We start from the raw sequence: 1,126 nt of genomic DNA, 5'->3' as shown, positions 1-1,126 counted from the left end.
CAAAACATACGTTACACCTAGTGCAAAAAAAATCTACACAAATACAAAGTCATTGCAAAAACTAATTGGAGGGGTTGGAGGAGCTTACCGGCCTCTTCGATTTGCCCCAAAGAACCAACAAAACGATTGAGGAAGGAGGGAGATCGAAGGGGGGGGTCTGGAGGCCGAGAGTCTTTTTTTCGTCAAAGAAACAAACCAAAGAAGAGGAGAAAGGGGGTTGGTGACCGACGGGGTCAGGCTGGCAAATTATAAAGTCAAGAAACGTCAGGGTGCCTGGCGTTTCACCTCAGGCCCGAAACCCCACAGTGGCTGGCGTTTCCCACGGCCAGAAACACCAGAGTAGACACGCATTTTGTGCATGGCCAGAAACGCCAGAATAGAATGACGTTTCTCTGTAGAGCTGCAACGCCACTGTTTATGACGTTTCAAAAGGATCAAAACGTGAAATTGTTGTCAATCGAGTTCGTTCCGTGATTAAGTCAGTGAAAAAAATCCAAAAAGCTTTAGGTTCCACGCACACTCGAGGATGAAAGTCACACAGGACATGAGGCAATGAAGTCACACACACTTCCAAAACAAAACCACGTTACATGATGAGCTGCAACCATCTCAGTTAGCATTTACTCCCTCCGTCCCAAAAATTGTCTTTTATCTAGAAATGTCTAAATACTCCCTCTGTCACGGTTTAAAAGATGTATTTGTAAATTTTCTGAAACCTAGATGGTTATTGATTGGTTATGAGATATGATAAAAAATAGCATTCACACTACACATGCATATAAAAATAGTACAACGAAGTATTAATTAGCTGTTAGGAATAAATACAATGCGTCTTAAACCTTGTCTATTATAAAAATGCACGTAAATTTAACTGTGTCTTTTAAACCATGACAGAGATACTATAAAAAATGACTAAGTACATTCATATCTAAACAAATAAGTATATTCATATATAAACAAATAAGTACAAGACAAGAATTTTCAAACGAAGGAAGTATAAGACATTTTGAAATTTTACTATGGACTACATGCGAAGTAAAATGGATGAACATACATTCATATGTAGTTCACGGTAAAATATCTAAAAGGACTTGTATTTAAGAACGGAGGAAGTGGAACACAACAG

This window comes from Hordeum vulgare, chromosome 3H, assembly GCF_904849725.1.
Source record: "Hordeum vulgare subsp. vulgare chromosome 3H, MorexV3_pseudomolecules_assembly, whole genome shotgun sequence".
NCBI classification, from domain to species: domain Eukaryota; kingdom Viridiplantae; phylum Streptophyta; class Magnoliopsida; order Poales; family Poaceae; genus Hordeum; species Hordeum vulgare.
This window is presented reverse-complemented; position numbering follows the sequence as displayed.